At 40.0% G+C, this 15261-nt stretch overlaps 4 non-coding genes across 4 annotated transcripts; 1 reads left to right on the top strand and 3 right to left on the bottom strand.

The window, feature by feature from the left end:
* Positions 1 to 1612: 1612 nt before the first annotated feature.
* On the bottom strand, positions 1613 to 1684 carry TRNAQ-CUG (transfer RNA glutamine (anticodon CUG)). Its single transcript has one exon. It is a non-coding gene; the product is annotated as a tRNA-Gln (tRNA).
* Positions 1685 to 6816: 5132 nt separating this feature from the next.
* Positions 6817 to 6898, top strand: TRNAS-UGA (transfer RNA serine (anticodon UGA)). The gene has a single exon. It is a non-coding gene; the product is annotated as a tRNA-Ser (tRNA).
* Positions 6899 to 11925: 5027 nt separating this feature from the next.
* TRNAD-GUC (transfer RNA aspartic acid (anticodon GUC)) lies at positions 11926 to 11997 on the bottom strand. Its single transcript has one exon. It is a non-coding gene; the product is annotated as a tRNA-Asp (tRNA).
* Positions 11998 to 12714: 717 nt separating this feature from the next.
* TRNAS-AGA (transfer RNA serine (anticodon AGA)) lies at positions 12715 to 12796 on the bottom strand. The gene has a single exon. It is a non-coding gene; the product is annotated as a tRNA-Ser (tRNA).
* Between the last annotated feature and the right edge of the window lie 2465 nt (positions 12797 to 15261).

The raw sequence follows: 15261 nt of genomic DNA, 5'->3' as shown, positions 1-15261 counted from the left end.
GAGAGGGAGGAGGAGGGGAAGGAGAAGAAGGAAGAGGAGGGAGAGGAGGAGGGGGAGGAGAGGGAGGAGGGGGAGGAGGGGGAGGAGGAGAGAAAAGAAAAAGAGGGAGAGAGAGCTTTAGTATTCGTGGAGTGTCTTCCTTAAGCAAGGTACTTACTATGGTAAAACATAGTAAAGAATGCCTTACCTTCTTCTACATATAAAGAGACTGAGGTACAGAGCAGTTATATATTTCAAAAATTACAGTTAGACATTCACAGAGTAAGAATTCAGTTCCAGAGTGTCTCCTTTTCCTGACCTACCATGCCGATTCCACTGTGCTAATAGAAGCAGGAAGTGGCTCCCTGAGGACCCCACTGCCTACAGCAACTGTTGACATTAAGTTAGGTTGTTTCTCCATTTTTTGAATTCAAGTTTTGGAGGTGAACTAGTAGATGTTTTATTATGGAGTCCTATGTTTAAAAATAGTGTTGTGGACATCCTTATTAGGAATTGGTGCCAGCTGAGGTTCACTATACCTATCAAATTTCCATGGCTTTATAAGTAAGTGCACTAAGGGAAGGTGAGAAAACGTGTACCTGTAAGAAAGGGTTTGAGGCCCCAGGGATATACATCTACCAGGAAGCAGTCTCTGATAATAGCATCCACGCAGGGCTTTGCATAAATTGTATCATTGGTAGAAATGAAAATATGGCCTTTTCACAAACTCCTGAGGAGTTAAGATTTCAAATTACAATCAGGCAGTTGATGTCTTCATAAAATGCAATATCAGTTAGGCTGAAGTATTAGCAACCACAAGAACATAGCAAAGAAAGAAAAGGTGTCGACAGGTGGTTTTTTCCCCTTTATTTTAGCAATTTGCTTTTCCAGATTGCTCAATAACATCTGTTGGTAATTGAAAATTCAGCTAAGAAAAAAAAATAGATGCAATGAGAATAAAAATTCCAGCTATTAAGCATAGAGTGAAAATATCCTTAATGTGCTTTACATGCTGAAATACTATGAATCAGTTAAAGTGTGAATGGATATTCAAGGGCTTCAATAATTAATAATTTGAGAAAACTGTTAATTTTATCTATATTTTATGTAATATTAATAATTACAAAAATTGAATTAATATAAGGAAATTAATATAATGAAAGCGTTCTTTAGCCAATAACAGTAGAAAGGACATCATACACTTTTATTCCCAACAAACGTTTATAAATATTTTCATTAGAATATAATGAGGAATAATAAGATTGTGATTGTATTTTAATTCCTTACTTCTATAATATTTTAAAACAACTTTGAAAACTATTTTCTGTTTTGGCTTTGAGTCTTTAAAGTTCTATTTGAAAATTCTTCCCATCTGGTCAAGATAATGTAAAAGCAGAATGTATACTTGGCCATTTTAAACTTTCACAAGGAAGAAAAACTCTAAAATTATGTATTATACCACGATAAATATTCATTTATTCACGTATATTAAAGTCTACAAAGAAAAATGGAAATGTGAAACGCGGATTCCCGGCCATCCAACCCTAAAAGGAAAACTGGAAAGATAAGTAAATACATTTAAATAATCAGAAAGAAGTAAATACATTTAAATAATTAGAAAGTAAAAACACGTAGGTTCCACCGAGATTTGAACTCGGATCGCTGGATTCAGAGTCCAGAGTGCTAACCATTACACCATGGAACCCCGCAGCAGCTCGCAGCGATAGCACTCCTCCATGATACGGTACAGCTTCAGCTCTGCATGATACGATACAGCTTCAGTTCTGCAATCAAGAAGTCCTCTGAAAAGCCGAACTTCGCATCCTTGTTTTCTCTATCTGCCTCCATAGCACACGTCCCTTTTCTTGCGCGCACAGGACTCCTAGTGCAAAACCCAAGAGCAAATCGGTTTCTAGGGATAGATACCGTAAGTCCCTGCTTTTTAGCGCCCCTCTGCCTTTTCTGCAGCTCGCGGGGCGGCTCTCCGCTGGGCCGCAGTCATCCAGGCTGCCCAGACGCAGAGGCCGGCGGCTCCAACACTGCATCCGCCGAGCCGCGCTCCCCGCTTGCGTTGCTGGAGGAACGGTGGGGCTCGCTGCCTCCCGCGTCTGTGTCCCGAGTTCTCTTCTTCGAACGCAAGGGACGCTCTTGGAAGTTTAATTTCGTGACATATAAACTGTGGATAACTTCATCTGACGTGGTGTGCCAACCAGTCCTGGCCCTGTGGGGCGTTGCCCAAGGGGGAGAAAGCGGGATGCCAAGAGATGGCTTCTGCTTCTCGGAAAGCTTCCACCTCGTGGAGACCAAAGGGTAGAGCACGATAAAAAGCGTGAATGTTTTCAAAGCAGGGTTTTGTAACTTGGTTCTAGCTGAGAAAGCTGTGACCTGTCTCTTTTAAGGGCAGCAAATATGAGACTCTCCCAAACTCCTCAGCAGGAAACTTTTCCTGATGTCAAGCAGGGGACGTGACTTGTCCAGGACGGTTCGTTGCCTCCGCAGCAGGGTAGGGAAACAGCAGGAGACGGAAGCCTCCAGATTGTCAACCAGAAGGGTTGAGGAGAAAAGCAAACGTCTTTACTAAGAGTAAAAAATCGTAGCTGTGCGGATTTGAACCTTCTGAGCAAGAACCCTGGAGACAAATCGGCATTCAGCCAAGACAACCTGTGTTGCATAAAGATGTCTGGTATGTGGAAGGAAATACTTCCAGCTTGTAGAGGCCGCACTGTAACTGCTTCCCTGCCTCATGTAAGATCACCTGGCAACAGCAGTTGTGTCTCCTCCATGACTCCAGACCCTGCCAGACAGGCCTGCTGCCAGAATGTGATTCCCCCCAACGCCCACCCCCGGGTTCTGATTTCCCTGCATTAGAGACACCCAGATTTAAGTCCTCAGGAGGTTTCTGCTTCCAGGTTATCCCCTCCCACCACCAAATATAATGCATTTCTGAAAAGATATTTATTCTAACTTCATAAATGGTTTAGTTTGGTCAGCTAGAGATTTCTAGAGTGGAAATCATTTTATCTTAGAATTTGGTGAGCATGACTCCTTTGTCTTTTAGATATCACTGTGGTGATGAAGTTAAATGTCATTCTTAAATAGACGCCCCGGTATATTCTTGGTCTTTTTCGTTCATTGTGTGGAACAATAAATAGGTGGATGTTTTAGGTTTGGGGATTTTTTTTTTTTGCCTTTATAAGTAATTGTCACCCCTTTATTTTCTCTGTTGTCTTTTCCTGGAACTCTTTCAATCAGATGTTGTTGGACTTCCTAGAATGACCTTTTAATTTTCTTATCTTCTGTCCTCCCATTTTCCATCTTTCTTTTCTCTTCCTTTTTATGGGAAAACATTTCCAAATTTATCGTCCAACCCTTCTATTAAATTTTTTCCTATCATCACATTTTAAAAAAATTTTCAAGAGTTTTTGTTCTCTTGATGCTCTTTCAAAAATAATAGCAAGTATTATTGTCCCATAGGTGCAAAATGTTCTTTTAGTTCTGGAAAAATTAATAATTCTTTTTTTTTCTTTCTGTTACTTACTGCTCTCTATTTCCATCAGGTTCTCTTTCTTCCATTTGTTTGCTTCAGTACATATCTTTCCTCAGATTTCTGGTAACCCTTAGCAGTCCAGTCCTATTTAAGAAGTAGACCCAAAAACCTAATTGGTACTATAAGCCTATATACCAATAGATGGACCCAATCTAGAATGATTGTATATGACAGACCACTGCAATCAGGTTACCTGATATGTTCATATCTGTGGTTCAATTTTTCCATGACAGTTTTCTCAGAGACTAATCCTTTAATCTTCTAAATGTTTAGGATCAGAGGTTATGTAAAGTTAGCTCTCCATGCTTTCTGAAACGAATACAGAAAAGGAGCTTGGGGTCTCCTAGAGAGACTTTAATTCAATCCCCCAGTATTCAGTATGGCTCTTCACCTCCACCTTCAGTTGTGCCTAGTCTCTGTAAGTTAAGAGCATCTTGGAGCATTTTTGCCCTAAAATAAAAGTCTTGTCTTTGACCTCTGTAAGAGAGGGGCAATCCAGAGTAATAAGCCTAAGGTTACATGTTTTTTTTTTTCAATTCCTATTAGCCTTTCCAAGGATCTGTAATATCCTTTACAGATGTTAATAACTTTATAATTTTTAGCTTTCCACCTTGCAGACAGTAAGGTTTCAGCTTTAGTCACTCTACGAATTCAATTACTATTTATCCAACGCCTTTTTACCTCCCAAAATGTTGTTGGTAATTGTAGTATTCACCTAAGTTCATGTTCCGTCTTCCACAGTACAGAGTTGTCTATGGGAATAAGCTACCCAGTCAGCATCTGTATCTACCAAGACAACTTACATCTCAGTGTGGCTGTGTGATTAGTAATAATAAACGGATTATGAATGCAAAAGTAACATGTTTCTCTTTAGACTTTTAGGAAGCGTGGACTTTCACAAGCCTTAGGAGATAGCAGATCCTTAAGGTGGAAGAAGCTGGGTCCCTGAATCAGCACAAGGGCAAAAATGTGTCCCCTTTTCTTTGCTGACTCAAAAATCTACAATGGACTCTTACACGAGTAAGGAATAAATCTCAACTGCCTCATGCTACTGCAATTTGGAAAGCAAACAATGTTTCTTACCATCTGTCATTTGCTCTCCTGCTCTTTTCATGACTGTGAGATTACACCTCTTTTAATTACTTTTATTGTTAACTTACAAGAATCGTAAGAAAGCAAAGATAAAAGTCCTGGGTTCCACCACCATAGCAAACAGTAGTCCCTTTGGAAAATGACCACTTGAGCTCAATGTTTGAATATGGAGTAATACGAAAGTCTTGTATCTAGAGACTACGTTTTTCTTGTTCCAGCAATAAAATCACTATTTCTGCTTCCTCACTTTTAAAACTTGAGTGATGATGTCTGCTTCACATCATAGAAAAAAAAAGAAAAAATAATAATAACCCACAACCACACAACCCAGAAACCACACTAGCAACACTTTGGTTTATTTTCTCCCACCCTCCCCCAAATTTTACGTAATCGAGGTCATATAGCACATATATTTTTTATCCTACTCTTTTCATTTAACATTATATCTTGTGCTTCTTCCCTGAGCTATTCAAAACTTCTTACAAAATATTATTTTCAATGGCTTGGTAATATTCTTCCAGGTATATATATACCCCAAGTTATATAATCATCCCCCTCCCCATTGTTGAAAATGTTTAATTATTTTATTGTTATAACTAAAAGTATCATAAATGTCTCTGCACATAAATGATTTCTTTTAGTTTGGATTACCTCCCTAGGAGAGTTTTGTTCAAAATGAGTTTACCATATGAAAGGGAGTAACTATTTGCATGAGCCTCGCTGGTGGAATTTTAGAAGTGCTAAAGTGGCAAGAAGGATCTTGTTCCAAGCACAAGGAGAGGGGAACAGTGTTAGCTTCCTAGGGCTGTCTTAACAAATTACCACAAAGTGGGTGGCTTAAAACAGCAGTAATTTATTCTTTCACAGTTCCAGAGGCCAGAAATCCAAATTCAAGGTGTCTGCAAGTTTGGTTCTAGAGGGTCTGCAGGAGACTCTGTTTCATGGCTCTCTCCTAGCTTCTGGTGTTTGCTGAAAACCCTTGTAGCTCCTTGGTTTGCAGCTGCATCATTCCAGTCTCTGCCTCCCTTTCACGCAATCTCCGTCTCTGTGTGTCTGTTTTTCTGTATGTCTCAAATCTCCCTCTCCTTATAAGGACGCTATCATTGGATTTAGGGTCCACCCTAATCCAGTATGACCTCATCTTAACTTGATTGCACTGGCAAGGACTACTTTCAAATAAAGTCATATTCACAGGTATCTCAAATTAGGATTTCAACATATCTTATTGGGTGACACAATTCAACCCATTACAGGAACAACTGTCTCTTTGCCTGCCGTAAATGACAACAGATATGGGAGAGCTCTACATATGAAAGAGTTTGAGGGCCTCAGCCATGAAAGGCATTCTCCCATTTGTATCTGAAAGTCTGTCTGAATCTACTTGACAGTGTTTTTGGCAAAGTACTTCAATTCTCAGAACTCAGTGCTATAGTCCTAAATTCCCCATTAAAAGGAAAAAAGAATCCACTTCTACAGTGTTTCACTGAATCAAGTCTCTAAACCCAGAAACAATCCTATTATTACAGCTAGATTTAGTCTGGCATTCACGACCTTGTGTGTTAAGAGAGATAGAGAATGTCCTCAGGCTGCGTCTCCTTCGTAAGGCTCCTGTGCTATGGGCTTTCCTCTCTGGGGAAGGCGAAAAGGAGTGAACTTTTCCTGAGGGGTTGGAGATCTTCCCAGCATCTTTTCCTTCAGTTCCTGGACCCTCCCCACCCCTCTCACCCTGCACCCGGCTCAAGTCCGGTTTCAAATAGTTCTTTTAAGGCAGGGAAAGGTAAAAACAGTTGAAGGCCATTGAAGATATTTCTGTTTTAGTGTTTAACGCTGAAAGTAAACGCGACTGGCCCCACGATTTCGGATTTCCCCAGATTTTACCCAGCCCGTTTCCAGTTCCATTGGCACTTGCAGGTCTGAGGCTACTAGGGCCACCCTCAGTTCTAGGGCATAGAAAATTCGAATCCCTTGTCTCAGAATGATTCTTTGAGTTCCATCTTCCTCCGCTGAATTTCAGTTTGCCGTGGATGACTTATTTCATCCAAGCGTGAGAAGCCCTGAATGGACATAGGAAATTCTTTGTTACCAGACCTAATAGTTATGTACCAAAATAGCTTTAACTATGTTTTGATTCACAGCGATTAAATGGCACGCCGCTCGCTGTACCTTCAAAGTCGTTAACAAGAAGTACACTTCAGCAGGTAGTCGTGGCCGAGTGGTTAAGGCGATGGACTTGAAATCCATTGGGGTTTCCCCGCGCAGGTTCAAGTCCTGCCGACTACGGTTTTATCCGCACCTGACGAGGGTCCCTTTGCATAGTTTCCTGCCATTATCAACCTGCCATTATCAACCGAAACTGCTCTGTAGTCTTGTTCACCCTCCGTCATTCGTCACCTATTTCCCTTGGGTCTATATAACCTGTCCTCCTGAAACTCTGGCAGCTTCAAATGGAGGAGTAACTCTACTACAGTGTGAGCGTGATATCAAATCCTGAGTCGAGGAAGGCCGTTCCTTTTTCCTCATTTACAGGTCATGCCAACGTGGATTCTCTCAGCATCAAAGTCAGATTCCATCGTCTCCTAGGATGGAGGTGATTTCACTGCTACTATCTGTTCTAGGGAACTCAAGATTTATAAAAACAGTATATATTCTAACAGCTACAATTTTTGAAGCCTTACTATGCCCCAGGCATTGAATTGGCATTACATGGATTATCTCACTTAATCACCAATAGAACCCTATCAGGTAGATAATATTAGCACCATTTTAAAGATGAAGAAACTGAGGATTGACTCGCCCAACACTGCACAGTAAAATGGTATCTGAACCGTCGACTTAAAAAAAAAATTTTGAGTATAGTTGATTTACAATGTTGTGTTAGTTTCTGCTGTACAGCAAAGTGAATCAGTTATACATACATATACCTATATCCACCCTTTTTAAGATTCTTTTCCCATAGGAGTTAACAGAGTATTGAGTAGAGTTCCTTGTGCTAAACAGTAGGTCCTTATTAGGTATCTATTTTATATATAGTAGTGTGTATATGTCAATTCCAATCTCCCAATATATCCCTCCCTTCCTTTCCCCCTGATAACCATAAGTTGTTTTCTACATCCATGACTCTGTTTCTATAGATTAAATAAGTTCATTTGTACCTTTTTTTAGATTCCACATATAAGTGATATCATTTGATGTTTGTCTTTCTCTGTCTGACTTCCTTCACTTAGTATGATGATCTCTAGGTCCATCTATGTTGCTGCAAATGGTATTATTTCATTCTTTGTTATGGCTGAGTAATATTCCATTGTATATATGTACCACATCTTCTTTATCCATTCCTCTGTTGATGGACACTTAGGTTGCTTCCATGTCTTGGCTATTGTAAACAGTGCTGCAATGAACATTGGGGTGCATGTACCCTCTCAGATTATGGTTTTCTTTGATATATGCCCAGGAGTGGGATTGCTGGATCATATGGTAGTTCTATTTTTAATTTTTTAAGGAACCTCCATACTGTTCTCCATAGTGGCTCTACCAATTTACATTGGAGGGTTCCAAAGGGAGGGTTCCTTTTACTCCATACCCTCTCCAGCATTTATTGTTTGTAGACTTTTGGATGAAGGCCATTCTGACCGGTGTGAGGTGATACATCATTGTAGTTTTGATTTGCATTCCTCTGATAATTAGTGATATCGAGCATCTTCTCATGTGCTTTTTGGCCATCTGTATGTCTTCTTTGGAGAAATGTCTGTTTAGATCTTCTGCCCATTTTTTGATTGTGTTGTTTGTTTTTTTGTCGACTTACTTAAACATGGTTGTGAACATTTATGTGGGCTTTACAGTTGATTCAGGAAACAAAATATGAATTCAGAAACTCAGTACTTTTATTCCCATGCAGAAGAAAGTGGGAAGAAAAGGTCCAGGTAGGAGCAGAGAATATGTGGAAAAACAAAAGGAAGGAGAAACAGGAGGGGGTAGGGAGGGAGAGAAGGAGAAGGAGGAAGGCTAGGAGATGGATGGGATGGAACAGAAGAGAAGCCAGCAGGGTACCAAATACAGGAATGTCCTCACCCCTTCCGGACACTCTTATTCTGAGCTTCCTCGGTCACAGAAGCCCCTTGTTCTGACAGGCATCTTTGCACCATCTCCACTCTTCAAAATCAGCCCCAGATGTCAAGGCATTTCTAAAATCCACCTCCTCTACAAAGTCACTTGGATTGTTTCCAATTTTGGCTATTATAAATAATGTTGCCATGAATATTCTTATATATGTTTTTCAGTGAATACAAACAAGGATTTTTGCTGGGTGGAGACACTTATGGATGGAATTGCAGAGTCACGATTGCAGTCATTGTGTATGCTCAAGCTTTAGTATGTAATGCCAAAACACTTTTGCAAGTGATTGAACCAATTTATACTCCCCTGTATCAGAGAGTCCAGTAGCTCCACATCCTTGATAATGCTTGGTATTATCTGTCTTTTGTTATTTTATTTTAACCCTTCTAGTAGGTAAATATTTGTGATGGTTAATTTTATATGTCAACCTGTTGGGCCAAAGTGCCCAGATATGTGGTCAACCATTAATCCATGCTTCTGTGATGTTTCTCTGAGGGTGTTTTTGGATGAGAGTGACATTTAAGTTAGTGGAATCTGAGTAAAGCAGATCATCCTCCATAATATGGGTGGGCCTCATCCAACTGCAAAAATAAAATAAAAGACTGGTCTCCCTCGTAAGAGGGAAATCTGCCAACAGTCAGCCTTCAGACTGAACTGCAGCATCAGCTCTTCCTGGATCACCGGCTTGCTGCTCACTCTGCAGATTTTGAACTTGCCAGCCTCCATAATCACATGAGCCAATTCCTCAAAATAAATCTCCTTCACACATCCTATTGGTTTTGTTTTTCTGGTAAACTCTAACAAATAAAATAGTGGAATCTAATTGTTTTACTTTTCACTTTTTCTGAGGACGAATGAAGATCACCCTCTTGTATGCTTATTGGTTATTTTGATATATCTTTTGTGAAGGACCTGTAGAACTCTTTTGCCCATTTTTCTAATGGATTGCCTATGCTTTCCATATTTGTTTTTCTTATTCACGTCTATCTGTGTTTATACATGTCAAGAGTTTAGCTAAGCTATTCCATGGTATTACTGCCTTAGCATCCAATTTGTTTGGCCAAGCGGTGTGCAGGGACCTTGAGCTGATACTAGCCTCGTCATGCAAGTGCATGCCCTAGATAGCGGCCTACAGAGTCTCAAACAAATGTAAGTTACTGATATTACCTCCCCAACAGCCCTTGTGGTCAACTGTCATCCCTGCACAGGACCATTCCCTTGTGTACCCCTTAGATTAGACCCCTTTGGAATTTACCAAAAGAACTTACTCTCTCTTTTGGTTTGAATTGATCAATCCCGCCTTAGTCTGGGAACCCCAAAGAACTCCACCCATGGACCCTAATAAAAACATGTGCCCCAGGTCCTATTGGTCTGTCTTGTCTATACTCTGCCTTGACCTCCCCCATGTGGACCCTTGAAGTATGCAGTGTACTACTTCCTCCAGGACCTGTGAATAATAAACTTCTCTATTTCAATTTCTCTGTAGTCTGTTGTTGAAACTTGACTGACTGACCATCTGGCATCCTGTGCTCTACTTAACAATTGTTAATTTAACAAAGTCATAACAATGCATCTATATCTGAATCTATATTCTAGACACAGTCTTTTGTTAGGCATATGTAATACAAATATCTTCTCTCAGATTTGTCTTGTACTTGCTTACTGGTGGACAGCAGTTCCTAATTCTGAAGTCTAATATATAAATATATCTTTTGTGGTGACTGCTCTTTGTGCTCTGTTTTACAAATTCTTGCATACTCCAAAGTCATGAAGATATTATCCTAAGTTATCTTTCAGAAACATTATTTCATGTTTAAATATACATTTCATCAGAGTTTTGTTACATCGTGATTCATTTATTTCCATAATATCCAATTGAGCCACCATTTTATTGAATTTCAATTTATTGAAAAGAACGGTCTCTCCCTAGTGCACTGCAGGGTGGCCTTTGTTTTAAATCAAGTGACTGTATAAGTGGGTCTGTTTAGGATGCATTCTTCTGTTCCATCAGTTTATTTATCCATTCCTGAGTTCCCCCTCCCCCTTCAGAAAGCCTTAATTCGTAAAGTCTGATGTACTGTCACAAGCTCATTACTTGGAGCTTCGGATCTTGTTGAAAGCAGCAATGTTGACACTCCTCACATGCTCCTGGAACTTGGGAATCTCCTCTTCCCGCAAGTCTGTGATCACTTTTTGTCATCTTCCTCCACACATTTTATATGCATTCAGGGGCACCAATTTCGAGTTGCCTAGGCCAGCCAGTGCAGCTGGATGGAGCACACATGGCCCCCAGCTGTGCCAGGTCGGTATCATCATTCCAGAGTTTGATGTCTAGGAGGACGGAGGTCTTGAACATGGGATTTTTGATCTTGGCATTTGGCCTCAGTAGTTCTTTCTGCATTTAATAGAAGGCAGCTTTGTGACCACCTAGAGGGGTGGGATAGGGAGGGTGGGAGGGAGGGTGACGCAAGAGGGAAGAGATATGGGAACATATGTATATGTATAACTGATTCACTTTGTTGTAAAGCAGAAACTAACGCACCATTGTAAAACAGTTATACTCCAATAAAGATGTTAAAAAAAAAAAGATCCCGCATGCTGCACTGCATGGCCAAGAAAAAAAAATTAGATTTATTTGTATGTTGAATGGCATGAAAATCATTGTCAAGTAAGAAGGGACGCCTAACCTTCCCTAGATTATATTTGTATGGGTAAATACCATTAATATAAATATTTTAGAAAAAAAATAGAAGGCAGGTGCCAGACAACCATAATCTCATTAACTCTGAATGAGCATTCTCAGTCCTGTGTCACTTAAACCTAGATTTCCCTCTGGGCCTTAAAGTAGCTTTGATACTTGAGCTGAAATGTTTTCTGTTTAGAGCAGCCGGGACTAGAAGTGACAGAAACGGGGGAGGGTGCTGTAGTTGAGAAGAACTGGCAGGAGGGTCCCCGTGTAGTTCAGTTCCCAGTCCCAGAGATCAGTAGTGGCCATCGCCGAACACACTCCAGAATTCAGAAGAAGCCGCAGCAACTGCCGCAGAATCTGAGGTCACCTGCTCAAGATCGCTAACCAGAGTGAGTTCTGCAGCTTTCATGTTAAAGAAAGAGGGTGTGTAATATTCGATTCTAAGCAGTGACAACACGATTGTTGGGAATTCTAAAATAGATCACGAGATACAAAATGACATCATCTCCCCGTCGGGGAATCGAACCCCGGTCTCCCGCGTGACAGGCGGGGATACTCACCACTATACTAACGAGGAGGAGGCTGGCTCATGATCCTTAAAGATATCTAATAAATGTAAGTACTATTGTTCGTGTTCTTTTAGCCGACAGATTTTGTGTTCTACTATTGATTACCTTTGGCAAATTTGAGCCTGAACTCCCTCGGATTCGTCCGCGACCAACCAAGTGTCGCTCCAGCCCTTCTCTCAGCCCTCTCGCTGCACCCACCTCCGCCCCGGAGCTGAAACTGCAGGCCAGGCAGGACAGTCTGCTCTTTTGACAGTGATGGCGTCGGTTTCATTGACGGTTTGTCGTACTAGATTTGCAAACAGCGAATCCAGGAGAGCAAAGCAGTTGAACCATTGATTCCCCGGAATCTTCCTGCTAACTGACCGTAGACTGGGCTAGGAAACAGGGCTCCTTTCCATTGCGGAAGAAAAACTACAAAGAGTTGTCTTGAAAATATAGGCTTCCAGCGGGTTTGGAGGGCAGGGAAACTCAAGGTGTTCCGGAGAACTTTGCGGAGGCTCCGCTGGCGGGAAAATGATTAGGGCTCTACTTATTAAGGCACCTTTAATTTTAATAAAAAGTAATGAAATAATAATAACTTCCGTTCCCCATAGCCGTGGAGTTTGGGCCTGGGCAAAGAACACAATAAGTTTAGTCAAGATCTCGCAACGCTGTGGTTTCGTTTCCATTTTCTCTCGGCGGAGCAATTCCCAACTACTTTCCACTCGGAAAAAAAAAGTGACTTCCGTAGTCGGCAGGATTCGAACCTGCGCGGGGAGACCCCAATGGATTTCTAGTCCATCGCCTTAACCACTCGGCCACGACTACACAACTCCGCTACACTTTTTTTTTTTTTCAAATTATAGACAAGAAAGAATGGAAACCAGGGTATTGTATTGCTCAGCATACAAGAAAGTCGGTTTTGAGAGTTGAATACAAGCCTTCAGGTAAAATAAAGGTTTGATTTTTTAAAAAAAAATTAAGTCCAACCTCTCATGCCTCCTACGCGATCGAGAGCGCTTGCGTGAGAGTCCTCGCCGCATGATCGTCGGTGTTTCAAGCAAACAAGTCAATTCAGTAAACTCTGAGCGAATGCCTGCCCGCCCTGGAGACTAGGCTGTGGTCTGAGCTTGGGCTCTGGAGGGTCTGCAACTAGAACCAAACTTTGCTTACTCCGAGGTGGAGTCAGATCCTAAACTCCAACCCCCACTGAACACTTGCCTTTGAACAGCTCGTCTTCCAATAGTCCTGGACACTCATAAGCACACTGAAGAGAGAGCGGGAGATTAGATAGCTTGTGTGAAATCATCACTTTGACCTACTCGGAAACAGGGCAGAAACAGCTGGTGATTTACATGATTACAATGTCCACTGCAGCATTGTTTGTAACAACAAAAATATGAAAGTAAAAATTTCAGTCAGGGTTCAATAAGACAAGCAGAACCACTGGGATGGATATATACATTTCATATATGTATGAGGTTTGTAGGGATTGGTAAATTAGTCTCTATAATGCTGAAGCTCGAAATCCACAGAGAAGGTTGTCAAGAAGGGAAGATGAGTGTAAGGTGGGGAAGATTAGAACAAGCTGGAACCCACAAGCATGAACTGGAGCCCCATGCAATGGATTGATATCTGTGTCAGCTCTGGTGGCCCCTGACCTTGGTGGTGCAGGTGTCGAGCAGCAGCCAGAGCCCTTCATTTGGAGATAAACACACACATTTGGTCCAGGAAAGGAGGAGGGTGAAGGAGGATCCAGGGGAAGGTGAGGCAGCTGCAGGCCCAAATGTTGCCACATGACAAGTCAGCAGATGAGTTAATGTGAGCTACAGAATGGCTTCGATTTGACTTTCTCCCTCCAAATTTCCTACAAGAATATCTCTTGGGGACCATCCAACCAGAAACACACAGGAAAAGGAATTCCGGGGAATGTAGTTCAACCTGGCCAAGTTGATACAGAGATGAAGATAATGTTTTTGTACTTACTTATATATAATAACCAATAGCTTACCGTTTTAATTACTGTAGATTTATAAGTAATTACATATGTCTTGATATATATATAGTGTAATTCCTCCAATTTTGCTATCTTCAATATTTTCTTGTTTTTTAATTTGCTCTACATTTCCAAATGTGTTTTTGAAACTCTGAGTTAACTTCCATAAAATACATATTTGGAGGCTGATTGGGATTTCATGGAATCTGTTGATCAATGTGGAAATAGTTGTCATTTTGACAAGATTGAGTCTTCCAGAAAAATAAACATAGTACTTTCCTCCATTTAACTTCCACCAGCAATAGTTTGTAGTTTTTAATATAGATTTCTTGCACATCTTCTGTTAGATTTATTCCTAGACATTTACGTTTTTGCTGCAAATGGAATATTTGAATTTTAATTTCCACTTGTTATACACACATACATTTTGTATGTGGTCTATAATGAAAGAAGAAACACAGACAAATAATAGTTAAGCTTAGCTGAAAGTGGGCATCTACATATTACTTCAAATGTGAAGTAGAGTGACTGAAGAAATAATTTAGTGAATAACTCTGTTACACAGTATCACGTTTTAATATTTTAACCACTAACATTTTGTTTTGTTTTGTTTTTAAAATTAAATTTAATTTTTAAATTGAAGTATAGATGCTATACAATATTATATAAGTTACAGGCATACAATAGAGTGATTCACAATTTTTAAAGGTTATACCCCACTTATAATAAAATATTGGCTATACTCCCCATGTTGTATGATATAGCTTGGTAGCTTATTTTATACCTAATAGTTTTAATAAACACTAACATTTAAATAACATAATGGTAATAATTAATATTTAAATTAAAATGTTGATTAAATTTTAGGTTTATTTTTACAGTCTAGACAGGTGTTTCTTAATTATGAACTTTGATGGTGATGTCACAGAAAAGCTGATGTAAATGCACTTTTCATTTTCACCTGATTCAAAACCATTAGACCCCAAAATTATTTTATTATATTCACACCCTCCAACCATGCATAATACTACTGTGTAATACTTCCATCTTGTACCTATATCTTAAATATCAGTCATCGTTAAAAATGTTTATTGCCTTGCTTGCTATAGAATTTTGCATACTATTCTTCCATCAGGTCTAATATTATATTTAATAGTTTCCTCATCACCTATGTTACACTTAATGTTCAAACTGTATTTGGGGTTTAATTTCCATGGGTGTATTTTTGTTATTGTTCTATCTGTTTCTTTTCCTTTTTAAACTTATTTTGATATAATTTCAAATTTATGAAAAAATT

This window comes from Physeter macrocephalus, chromosome 18, assembly GCF_002837175.3.
Source record: "Physeter macrocephalus isolate SW-GA chromosome 18, ASM283717v5, whole genome shotgun sequence".
In the NCBI taxonomy this organism is placed as follows: Eukaryota; Metazoa; Chordata; class Mammalia; order Artiodactyla; family Physeteridae; genus Physeter; species Physeter macrocephalus.
This window is presented reverse-complemented; position numbering and strand designations above follow the sequence as displayed.